This window comes from Syngnathoides biaculeatus, chromosome 18 (assembly GCF_019802595.1).
Source record: "Syngnathoides biaculeatus isolate LvHL_M chromosome 18, ASM1980259v1, whole genome shotgun sequence".
NCBI lineage: Eukaryota > Metazoa > Chordata > Actinopteri > Syngnathiformes > Syngnathidae > Syngnathoides > Syngnathoides biaculeatus.
Window position 1 is genome coordinate 3,731,354 of NC_084657.1, and position 11,509 is coordinate 3,742,862.

Here is an 11,509-nt window from a genome sequence, read left to right on the forward strand (position 1 = left end):
TTTTTGGAGCAGAAAACTTTGAAGGTTTCAAGGAGGGGAGCGGACCTAATTGCCTCTTCCACACCAAACACATTTAAGCGTTCCTTTATGGATCTTGTGTAGTACATTGGGAACAGAAAATGGACCTTCCCTGAACTTTTCCCAGAAACATGGAAGTATTCAACTGTCCAAAATGTCTCAGTAAGATGAATAAGGGGGGGTCACTGATGTGCAGAGAAGTTCATGGTTGGTGTAGGGTGTAGTACTGACATTAGAGTCATATTACAGATCCCATTTGAGAATATTTGTGTCCAGATGAAAGTGAGGGAATGTCAGCGTGGCAAGAAGCGGCGAATATTCCCTTGATGGTCTGCTTTCATACAGTCCATTTATTCAGTTCCCCCAGCTTCCTCTGCATCCTAGAGACTGCACGAAAATACAAATAGATGCCCCCCTCCAAAAAAAAAAAATGTCCACATCATTAGTAATAGTTCATCTTTGGCCATTGTACTTGTTATTTCTCCTTCATCCTAGTGGGCCATGGGAGAATAATAGGTGACCATGTCGACACGATGAGCTTCGGCTGATCCACGGTTTGGACACACAGCTGAACGAGCCATCAGCGTTGTGTCAAAGGTTCTCGGAAACCACCGTATGACTCACCTCCATCCTCCCAGTGACTACACAAGGCTCTGATTCTGTTTCAAAATTGAGGCCAGAGCTTGTCGTCCAGTTTAATGCAGAGTCAGGGGCTGAACCACAGTTCCAAACTTTCATCTCTCAAATGTGACACAGGCGTGCTAATCCCTGCCACAACTACATTACATTCCATATTGCTGGCGTTGGGCGGGACCCATGTATCTCTAAAATCATCACACTTCAGGAGACACCCCCCCCCTCCAAAAAAAACAGCTTTTTTTTTTAGCCAGTTGACATTGCATTGTCAAAGTGAACAAGCCATTTTCAATGCTTTATATTGGTCGGAAATGTGGAAAAATTAACATACGCACGTGGGGACAGACCAATAATATTGATTTGTGAAAAAAAAAAAACGTCCAAATTTTGACATGAATGTATGTCATTTGAGCTTTTTAATTATCATTATTATCTGGTAGGTAATTTATGTATTTATTTATTGCTAATTGGTTGGAAGTAATCACAAGGTTCAAATGTATTTTAATGACTAACGCTTGTGGCATCGATTTACACTAGTTTACACTCACAAATACATAAAGTAAAGGCCCCATGTACTGTATACGTAGTTTTCCCCTTCTGGAAAAGATGAGTATTTTGCAGTTAATTCATTTTGACATTGGTTTTTGTTATTAATTCAAAACGGCAGTAGCGGTCAGCACATCTTCCTCGCAGTTCTGAGGTTCGGCTTTGAATCTTGGCTGCAGTTTCGCTATATGCAGTTTCAGTTTACGTGCGTTTGTGTGGGTTTCCTGCATATACTCCGGCTTCCTCCTACATTCCAAAAACATGCTTGTTAGGTTTACTGAAGACTCCGAATCGTCCTATGAGTGGCGAACATTACAGGATGCACCCCACCTCTTGCCTAGTCAGCTGGGATAGGCTCCAGCTCAGTTGTGACCCGAATGTGTACAAGCACTAAAGAACATGGAAGGCGGATTCATTAAAAAACAAAACTTTACCTATATTTGATAGTCTTTTTTACGTTTTCCCATATAGTCGTTGGGCTCTCTAAATTGTTCATCCATAGACTCTTATGGAGCAAACCACTTGGATATCTGTACTGCTCACCAAATGTCATATTCATTCCCATGTTTGTCAGTTTGCATGCATGCAATTATAAACATGCACATTCCTAGCACTGGTGAGTCTGCAATGCATATGGCGGAGTCATATTTTCGGAATGCCATTGATGCAGACTCTAAAAGTGTGTGGTAATTAATGATTTAACTTTAAGGTTGGATCAGAGGAGAGTCCGTGCGGTCCTGTCAAACAGGTCAGACTCAAGGTGTGTGTATATCAGGGACACACGACATTTAGACTGCTTTACGCCCACGCTGCTGCCTCATTGCTCCCTAATCTCACCAGTTTTCACATCCAGTGTGTTCAGGACACACCTGACTGACGCAGGTTCCCTGGCAAAACTCCTGGAACAACAAAGGCCGAAGGAGAAATCAAGAAGCGACGCGCAAGGCTCAATGTTATGACGCAGAGACACGTACTCTTTTTGTATTTAGCTAATGATATAATTCACACAGAACTTTTGTGACTCACGTAACCAAACATGGGGCAAGTTGTATAACCATTCATATTAAGTCATCCATAATCTGTCTGTGACACACAACACACAATAAACCAGTGTTTTCCCAACCTTTACTGAGTCAAGGCACAACTTGAACATGGGAAGAATCAGCACACCATATAAAATTTTTTAAAAATAGGTCACAAAATACAGATATGTGTACTTTCTGCTGTCAAATGGAAAAGCAATTTTCATTTAGCCTGTCAGTAAATGTTTCTGAATTAAACAATATATTATTTGTAGTAAATCATTTTGATCCATTTAGCAAATTTACATAATTTCCTTAAGCACCTGATGTCTCAGTGTGGTTTGCTGATCACTGCAATAAAATAAAATATGTAAGTTAAAACGGACAAATATTAAGACATCATAATGTTTTATTATCACATATTTTGCCTTTAAAATAATCGGTTTGGATTGGCAGTCAGATTTATTTCTTTTTTTATTTCTAAAAATATTCATTCAACTGTCATTTTACCCAAAGTTTATTCCTGTAGTTTTTGAGTGTAAAATTGCACTGAATGATAGACTGCAGTCTCAAATATTTTAGTGCTCAGGTAGCTGTCTGTGAAAAATAATATTAATTACTATACCTGAGAAGGTGCATGGACTTTAGTTATCAAACATCAGAAAACAAAAGTTAAATCACAATCTGAGTGTCTGATAAAATCACTTCATTCTTGATGATTATATAATTAGAAGTGTAATCATCCAAAATTACAGTATGCATGTGGTAAACATGAACTATATTCGATTTTTACTGGATATTTAGATGTGTGTGTCACAAAGGAAGTCACACGGCAAATTCTTTTCCTTAATGAATGTTTATACGGTATACTTCTGTATATTTTCCCCCCTTTTATTTTCCCTTGAGAACAGGACTCAAGCTTGAAAGATAACATCATAGTTTGGAAATCCATTATTTACTCCGACCATTATGTAGAAACTTGAAACCTTGGGGCGAGGAGTGTGTCATTGTGAGCAGAGTCAAATTTATATTTGCACATGTTAATGAGGGTCAGACAATGTTATGGATAACATCAAGTCAGTTTGTAGTTTATAAAAAAAAAAAAACAAAAACAAACAAACTTGGTCTGCTTTATAGATAAGACAAAGGACTGTCATTTGACTTTGTAGGAGGGGGGAGATTACGGGTAGGGGGAATATTAAAAGTCATGCTCTGTACTTCCACAGATAACAACTGGGAAGGGAACAAAATGGTAAATGAAATAAAGAGAAGACTTAAGGGGGAGTTTTTATGAGGTTACAGAATATTTCAGAATTTCACAGACAGCACCGCTCTGAGAGACGAGAAGGACTCGGGGGGAGAGTGGGTCAGTGTGCCAGGAATTAAAAGCAAGACACATTCAAATTGGCACCCTCTGAATGTAGGAATTAGTGAACGCACATTGAATTTTGGTCTCCGTGTTTGTTCGGGCAGGGAGAATTTGCATGTTGGGTTTCCATGCGGACCTCAGGGGGCAGGGCGGGGCCGGGTGGGTGTCCACTTTTTCTTGTCTGTGGTGCTCTGGGTGTGGTTGGATAAAGAATTCCATGCATCCAAGTCACAAATATGACATTTGCTTCACACAGTTAAGGCCATGGCACTATTTTTTTCCCTTTGGGAAAAAAAAAAAGCAGTCACATGTCCAGCCATCTATTTTCTTAGTGGTGGTCCTCATCATCGTGTATACACGAGCCTATCCCATCTGAATTTGGATGAGAGGCAGGCTAGTACACCTGGGACTGGTCATTAGCCAGTATATAGGGCACACAGTTTATCACACACACACACAGAAATTGAAATGATCGCTATTCAAATATAACTAACTCGAAAAAAACCAAAGTGAATTAAGCTATATAGACCATAAATATTCATTATTTAAATGTTTTATGGTGTATTCATGGTAAAGGAGTGTGGTATTGACATTTTCAGGGATGTGCTATAAAAAACATTTTGGTTGCAATTCAAAATGGATATGATGTCAGTGTGGAGAGAGCAAATCAGTAATGTGATAAGCGCTTGAATGTGAAACGTTAGACATGGTGATGGATCCTCCTCATCCTCTCTTGGCTGACGTGAGATTCTTGAGAGGCTTCAGGGTCAATTTCTGTAGCGCAGAGTGGTCATAGCTTCAATAAGGATCAGAGACATGCTTAAAAAATGCTTTATTTGAAGTGAAAAAAAAACCTACAGCATAGTGTTACATGTAATATGAGGCAGTTACACAATATAAAACAATTTCGAGGAGGAAAAGTAGATCATTGGAAAAGAAAAGCAGAGTGGTTTTAGGACTGAGAAAAGTTGATCCTTGTCTACATTAAAACACAACAATTGAGACTGACTGACACAAAAAGGATAAATGCCAACCCCAAAGTTATTCCAGTAGAACAAAATAATTTAGCAAGAGTGAAGAGTTAAGGACAGGGAAGTGGAAAAGGGAAGAGCACACTCACAGTGTGTACTATACAGTACTGACGAGTGCTGTCACAATAGCAAGTGTTGCAATGAGGTGTGTACTGTCTGGATTCTCTAGAAATTGAAGTGGACACAGCTCACTGGAACACCCATACCCACACCCACACAAACACACAACTGACGTGAGTTCATCTGCACTGACACACGTGAATGCAACAAATATACTGTTGTTCCACATTTGAACCGGTCCCAGATATCAGAGTGGAGGAAGAAATAAAGAATAAAGCATCTCTCCAATGCTTGACAGGCGGTTGGGATAAAGGGAAGTATCACAGTAGCGCACCCACCCTGAAATGGGAACTGATGCTAGCTGAGACAAAGAGAGAAGGAGGAGGAGGAGGAGGACAAAACAGGATGCTGGTCAGATGAAAGAGCCCAGAATGTCAGACAGCCTACAGACTGTTGTCGCCTTGTAATCTTAACAGCCAACACCAGTCTGATAAGCTATGTGACAGGCCAGGAGAGTGACCGGCACGGATGAGCACGAGGACAGTGGACAGAACAAAGCCTAATAATCCCACTTACCATGACAGGGGGAAAGCGCTAGATGAGAATGTGGGGAGCCCAGCGTAGGCTTCAGCCCGCCCAACAGTACCTCTCTGTGTCGAATCTACTCGACTGATTCGTCTCTTGGCTCTGCGACTGAAGGCAGTGCAACGGGTTCATTCGAGAGTTCAGCTGAGGTAGCGGCACAAACGCTTTTCACTGTGCGCTCGCTTGAGGCTCCCCCCCACCCCACCCCCCTCCTGCTCCTCCTTCCCTCTCTCGCTTGTGCCGGCTCGAGCGCCTGCTGCGCTCAGTCCAGTGTAGCGTGGCGGCGGTATACCAGAAAATAGAACTCTTCACTGACAAATACAAGAAACTAGACAGAGAGGCAGTAAGTGAAAAAAAAAACAACATTTTACATAAATGCCTATCATGAGCTTACAGTCATAATGCCGAGTTGAAGGTTTTCACAAAGAGAAGCACTTATCAGTAAGTTCGTGCGGGCTGCTAGTTTAGACACACTAGTAGTCTATTAGGAGATAAAAAGGAGAGCACACGCAACGGCACTAGCCTACTCTCTCGTTTCCCTTCGCAGTCGTCGTCGTGATTCAATACATGCTTGCATCTGGTAGCTGACTCATGCTCCCTTCCCGCAGGCAGAACAATAAGGGCAGACAAAAGGACCGACACGGGCCGTTTTTTTTTATCGTTTAGCCTTGGGAAGTAGCGAGAGGCGCGCAAGAAGAAAGAAGCGTGCGGTGTCTCCAACGGCTTGGAACACTTTACCGCAGCTGACTTGAGAGCTTGTGCAAACACTTACACAGCTCATCAAACTACTCTGAAAACAGCCAGGCAAAACAGTAAATGATGGAAGGAAAAAAACAAGTTGAAGCTGTGACTTTTTTTTTGTTTGTTGGTTAAATGAATTACTTCCAGCAGCGTGTCTACTTGAGCAACGCACTCACCGGGACAAGCACCAAAGTACAGATGGAACTTTAACTATCGAGTAAGCTGACATTGAGGAGAAAGGTGAGGTGCAAAAGGGATGATCCTTCCCTCTTGAATTGTCCTCCCGATGCCGCGTTGCCAATAAAGCGAGGTGATCGCAACCTTCTGGGTTTAGCTGTCCTCCGCTGACGAGTGAGCACAGCGTCGTCCCGCGCTGTAAGCCGGCGACGGATGCAGCTCCATGTGCAGGACAGATAGAGATCAGGGGTAATAAAACACGTCGCAGCCCCCACCGTCCTCCCTCCGAACGCCCCCGCTGACCCCAGCCTGCGAGTAAAATTGCCTCGCCGCGCTCCTGTAACTGCAGCGGGCTCGAGTTACAAGAAAAAAGGAACATTGTTCTCGAAACGCCTTAATCTGTCTTTGCGCAACTTAAAGTCTTTTCCTCCTTCTCATTCCACATAAGCCCATTAAAAAAAAAAAAAAAAAAAAAAGGAAATCTTGTTTGCGATGAATCACTTGCAGCGACAGAGTGAAAGAACAGATAACGTTGGAGAAGACACGGGCTACAGCTACAACTGGCTCTTTTTGTTCAAGACGGGAAGGTTTTGATGGATTGTCACTAGTGGAGGGGGGGGGGGGCAGTGCTGACTGCCCCCGCCCCAGTCTACAGTCAGTGCTGAGTTCAGGCGGGGCACAGAGTGCAAGTGCGTATGTGAGACACACAGGGGAGTGACCACACTCACGCTCACACACGCACGCACTCACATGCTCCCAATTGGTAAGATGGAGCATGAGTCAGCACGCTACAGTCGTCGACTTCAATACTGAGTGGAGCCAGACCCCACAGCGGCCCCTCTCCATCAACCCCCAAGTCATAGAGCCCTCACCACCCACCCCCACCATCGCGCTCTGTCACTCTAAACAAGCCCCTGTGATCTAGCTGACAACTAAATAAACTTTAACATCTCAACGATAACAAGTGAGTTTCTTTTGAATGTGTTAATGGCTATGAATCTGATTTGAGAAGGAAGGAGAATGCACAATGTACAATGAAGAAGAAGGGAGCAAAAAGAAGTGGAGGGAGTGGGTAAAAGAGGCAAAAGTGAGGGGGCAACATTCCTTCCTCGGTGCACACATGTGAATGAATAGAGGCAGTGAGCTAGGGGGTGGTTGTGGGGATGAGGTGGTGAAGAGGGTGGGGTGTGGGGTCTGAGGCCCCTATACTTACAGTTGGGATCCCCTCTCCAGTGCAGCTCGGCCCTCTGGGGGGCCTCCGAGTGCTCCCCTGAAGGCGCGCTGCAGTGCCGCACCCAGCAGAGGAACAAGTCTGCTACCACGGACACTCACATGAGGCGGCGGGAGTGGAGAGAGAGAGCGATAGAGAGAGAGGTGGCAAGGTAAGGGGTAGGGGGATGGGGGGCGTAGAGAAGGGGAGGAGGTGGGGGGTTTGGGGGGGGAATCACGTCACATCTTTGTTACTCACCAGCCCAAGGGCAGTCACAAAGAGAGGCACGCTGTCCTCTCTATCGTACGGTGTCTGCCTACCTCCCGTGCAGTGGAAGACGAGCGAGGGGGCAACGAGTGCAAGCCCATAGCTGCTCATCAATATATGCACACACAGATAAAAATAGACATGTACAATAATAATGAAAAACAACAAAAAAACCGGAAGGAAAAAAAGGAAGAAAAAAATTGAAAAGTGGTTTGGTCTTCGGATGGTGGCTACGACAGCTGTAGTCACCCACATTCTCCCACTCCTCTTTCGCTCACACAAAGCTTCCTCCCGCTCTCCTGCGTACACACTCACACACTCTCAAATGAACCCGTTCAACTCCCTCGCAGTGCCGCCTCTCCTGCTGCAGCAAGGAGAAATGAATGACTTCTCAGAACTCTCACATTTATCACAGGCGGTTCCTGTAAGAACTGGTTTCGGCCAATTAATGGGGAAGTGAGTCGTACCGAGCTGTGTCATCACTGGCTGAAACCTGGGACGGGGGGGCCGCAGGGGGAGGGTGCTCCTGTAAGACGGCCCATATTAGGAAACCCTTTACAACATCTAGCCACCAAGTACAAGCGCACTACCGAACACCCTCCCTCCCCATTGTCGTGGAAAAAAAAAAACGTGGCAAGAAGCTGCGGAGAATTCCCTCGAAGTGCGAATAATCGGCCCATCCCTTAGATGTAGTTAGTAATTAATCACTAAAGAAATACATCCAAATGACCTGCCCCATACAGTGACACTTAGAATATCTTTTGTCGGTGTCCTGGCAGTGTCATCAAACATTCTATACAGCAAGTGAGCGTGGGTGGTCACATCATAAACGGTTGATTTTATAGCTGCTAACTTTCTCTGAAGGAAGCAAGTCAATTCCGTCCTTCCTACTTCCTCCAACACAAGTCACACACACACACACACACACACAACACACACACACACACACCACACACACACACACACACACACACACAAATGATTAACATCATACAAGTCAACTGAATTTAAGGAGAGCTTGAAAAAAAAAAAAAAAGACAATGATTCCATCATATTTTATGGATCACAGAACAAGAAACACGTGGAAAAAAATCGACACTGAAACTTTTCTGGAGGGAAAAATTTAACCTCCGCTTCAATCCCCCCAAAATCAACAAATTCCAGGGATCTTCACACACAGAGGATGTACCAAAAACATGGAAGCTGAAGAGGTTGCACAAATATCACAAAGACTATAGAAAACAAGTGTGAAGTACAACAGTTCAGCAATGGAAAGAAGACTGCAAAGAACAAAGCGCCCATGAAAGAGTGTTCAGAAATGGCGGGTGACTTATCGCCGACTCGATGAGCAAGACTGAGTCATGAGCAGGGACATATTCACCGGCTAAGACCGCAAAGAAACGCTCAGTCTGGAGGTTGTTCATGCTCAAGGAGTCAGGAGTCTTTCATCACCTAATATGATCAGGAACCTTTTCTGTGTGACATATACGTTGAGCTTTTTGTAAAGGATGTAAAAATGCGGGATTCCACCTTCTGCTGTGACTGTTCAAAACTAACTTGTGAGTAGGACTGACCTGTGGAAAATGTGGTTTTGAGTTTTTCATCTTTTGTGTAACTTGATCTACATACTATATATCCCTTGTAATAAATAGTGTTGATTTGTACTGACACGGATGTAAATATGGCCTTTAGCTTTGTGTATCTGTTTAGAATTGCTGAGCAAAATTGAGCACGTGAGAGAAGAAATACTTGTAGCAAAAAAGCTTGTGGCAGACATAAGATGTAATTTGGATAAGAGCTATTTACAGCAGCTACTGATCAAACTAACAACAGGTTTCTTCAAAATCCTGAGTTATAAGTGACAATACAGACACAAAAACCTCCTCACTATCGCAGTTAAAAAAAAATGATGATGTGAAACAGTGATATAAATAAAAGGTAATGACGTTTTTTTTCAAACATTTGTTGTAACTAAAATAAGGGTTGTTCAACTTTATTAATTATCAGAAGAGTAATTATGTATGTGATGTTTCTAAATATTTATATTTTTTGATTTACGTTTTAGTATTTTAGATTCCAGCAATGAAAAATTATTGATTTGAGTCTCTAATGGATTCCAGCATATTGTATGCATTATATCATTTTTAAGTTTCCTCAAACTTTCTCTCAAATTATTCTCTATTTTAACACAAATATATATGTTTATGTTTAATGGATGTGAAAATGTGAAAAAGTTTGACTGATTTTCAATTCAATTTCAATTCATATCCAATGTTTATGTAAATCGTTGCACTAATAGCAAAGTCATTTGTAACTTATTGTCACAAAATCAATAAAAAATATTTATGTATTTGCTAGAAAATAGTGTTTTATTATGTCTGTGTGAATTCTCAATCATCCAAAACATGGCAATCCATAAACCTGGGGAAACTGGACTTTTCTTGTTTGTTGAAACACTTTTTTTGTTTGTTTTATTTCTATTATTTTATTTATTTTATGAACTCCACAAAATGGGTAATGGAATACAAAGTCCAAAAACATTGACAGATAAAGGTAGTGAAAGTGGAACACATATTATATATGAATTCTATTACATATTATATATATATTGTACATACACAGTATGTGAACATGTAGTTTTACATTGCATAAACAGTATCAAGAAGTTGGATGCAAATTATATTAAAGCTACAAAACCCTGCATTGGCATATGATAACCAGGTGTGTTAACTGGTGATGTCATTCTTTTGTTCAGGCTTGTAGTTTCCAAGCATAGTACGTATATGACTTCAAAAAAGGAACAATCTAGTGCAAAGTGTGCGAGTCCAGTTAAAATGTTTTTCTGATGTAAAAAGAAAGACATTACCATACATTATTTAAAAAAAAAAAACACCTAAAATGTGTGTAGTACATTTCATATCAAATAAATGTGTTCAGTGGAAAAATATAAAAAAAGATCATGTGTGCACAGCCAAAAATTTTTTTTTGGAAAGCTTTCAATTAAATCCCAACATCGAGTACGTTGACCTGACAATATTTACTCACGGTTCCTTAGAAACTGAGTTAGAGTGTGAAGCCATCGCATTCACAAATTTTTTTTTAATGGTCAACTTTCAATAGAATTGACGTCAGGAATCTGACTGAACCACTCCCAAAGAGCTATTTTATCATAGTTTTGTTGATTTAAATGGATGCATTGTCCTGCTGAATGGACAAATAGCTTTTAAATAGTTTTGTTGGGACATATATGCCATTACATTACATTTCTGGGACATAAACCCTTCCACCTTTATTAAGAGAGTTTGACTTGAAGAAAAATGGGTGTGGGTATTTTAATGTCTTCCAAAAACAAATTTTCATTTTCAGTGGAATTGTACTTTATAGGTAACATTATTTATACCGGGACTATGTTCATAGTTATACATGTTGTAGAAAAATATAACGAGAATACAGTATGTAATGCAATACAGTACAGTACAATACAGTAACAGTGATAACTCTGAAATAGTTTCTCAGATATTTAAAAAGCTTTATTATTTACTCAAATCATTATAGTTAGGGTAAATGAGGGGTTGTTTAGTAGATGTAGAATTTAACCAAAGGTAGAGCTTATCGGTTCAAAGGTCAGTTTTATGACACTAGATCAAAATAACAGTTTTGGTATTTTACAGCTCATGTACTCATGGTGCCTATTATGTGAAATTTTGTGTACATTGCACACAAAGGCCATGCATGTACAAATAAAGTTAATACTTGGGGAGGGTGTTTGACTAAATTTCCTTGCTAAATTAATTGAGAAAAATGAAATAAAGGCTACTTTCACTTTCATTTACAGACACATGCACAC

The 11,509-nt window shown here is 41.2% G+C and overlaps 1 long non-coding RNA gene across 1 annotated transcript; it reads right to left on the minus strand.

The window, feature by feature from the left end:
* Nucleotides 1–3,288: 3,288 nt before the first annotated feature.
* LOC133491567 (uncharacterized) lies at nucleotides 3,289–8,037 on the minus strand. Its single transcript, XR_009792436.1, has 2 exons — nucleotides 7,654–8,037; nucleotides 3,289–7,497 (listed from the first exon to the last, which is right to left on the minus strand). It is a non-coding gene; the product is annotated as an uncharacterized LOC133491567 (long non-coding RNA).
* Nucleotides 8,038–11,509: the final 3,472 nt, after the last annotated feature.